Below are 1,120 nucleotides of genomic sequence, written 5' to 3'. Positions count from 1 at the left end.
CCCCCCCCCCCCCCCCCCCGTGCTCCCTGTCTGCCTTCCCCCGGAGAGGCCTGCACACAGGGGCATGGGGGGCGGGCCCCTCGGCGGTCGTCCCGCCCCAGAACCTTGGCCTTCCGCCCCTTGTAGAACGTTAGGCTCATACCTCCACCACTCACTCTTCCAGAGTCTCGGTCCTGATACGTTGATGCTCCCGCTGCTGAGCTCTTATCCCGCGTGGCTCCAGCCCGTTGACCTGGTCTTTGAACGAGCTAACTTCTCAATGCTAACGCGGGCCCGAGGAGGCGTGGACCCAGGGCGGCAGCGGGGCCCGCCCTGTGCCCGCACCGTGACGTCCTGCTGACCCCAGAGCTGTACCCCTGCTCTGTCCTAGGATGAGACACGCGCAGTAAATTAGCTTCTGGAGAGAACACGTCCCCTTAAGCGGGTAATCCGTCTTCCAGTGGCCCGTGCGCACCCGCCCTCCAGCCGAACCGCAGGCAGGGGCGCTCACGGTCACGTGAGAACACAGAGGACAGGATGGCCATAGCGTACCAGGTGCGAGGGATTCCACGGCCACACGGACGACGGTGTGACAGAGCCCACGGAATGTTCCAGAGTGATTCTGGGAGCCATCAGCCAGCTTCCCTTTCCCCTCTGCTCTCCATTCCAAGAACCACCCAGGGCTGCCTTGGCCCCGAGGCGGCAGCACTAACGCCAACAACAGACGCAGGAACCGTCCCCAGAGCCTCCTGCGTGCCCGCCCACGGTCAGCTCCCACCGGCACCCGACCCTAACCTTCCAGTCCTCTCCACCTCACTGCTGGGCAGCTGGCGGGTGGGCCTTCCCAAGGCCCCCTCAGGGTCGGGGCTGGGCTCCAACCCTCCCTGCCCCACCTACAGACCTGCCCTTTAAAAGCAATGCTAGAGCCCCCAGGCCACCCCCAATGGCTCCTGCCTTCCAAACTGGGGCTCAGGCCAGGGGCTCTCACATCCCAGGGTCAGAGCCAAGCCCTCGAAGTGCTCTAAAACCTACTGAGTTTCACGTAAGAGTTTGGACCTGGGGAGGGCGAGAGGACTGGACGGTGCAGGACGGGCCTGTCCTGAAGACGGAAATTCTCAGGCCACACCTAGCCCGCAGGGCC

The 1,120-nt window shown here is 64.6% G+C and overlaps 1 protein-coding gene across 1 annotated transcript in view; it reads right to left on the bottom strand.

Moving 5' to 3' along the window:
* The window catches only part of TSHZ1 (teashirt zinc finger homeobox 1), a 10,576-nt gene extending 10,387 nt beyond the window's left edge, over positions 1–189 (bottom strand). Inside the window, exon 1 of the mRNA XM_077752694.1 lies at positions 143–189. The gene's annotated coding sequence lies outside the window, so the exon portion shown is untranslated. The remainder of the gene's footprint in view (positions 1–142) is intronic.
* Between the last annotated feature and the right edge of the window lie 931 nt (positions 190–1,120).

Source organism: Crocuta crocuta, unplaced genomic scaffold (assembly GCF_008692635.1).
Source record: "Crocuta crocuta isolate KB4526 unplaced genomic scaffold, BGI_CrCroc_1.0 scaffold101, whole genome shotgun sequence".
Lineage (NCBI taxonomy): Eukaryota > Metazoa > Chordata > Mammalia > Carnivora > Hyaenidae > Crocuta > Crocuta crocuta.
This window is presented reverse-complemented; position numbering and strand designations above follow the sequence as displayed.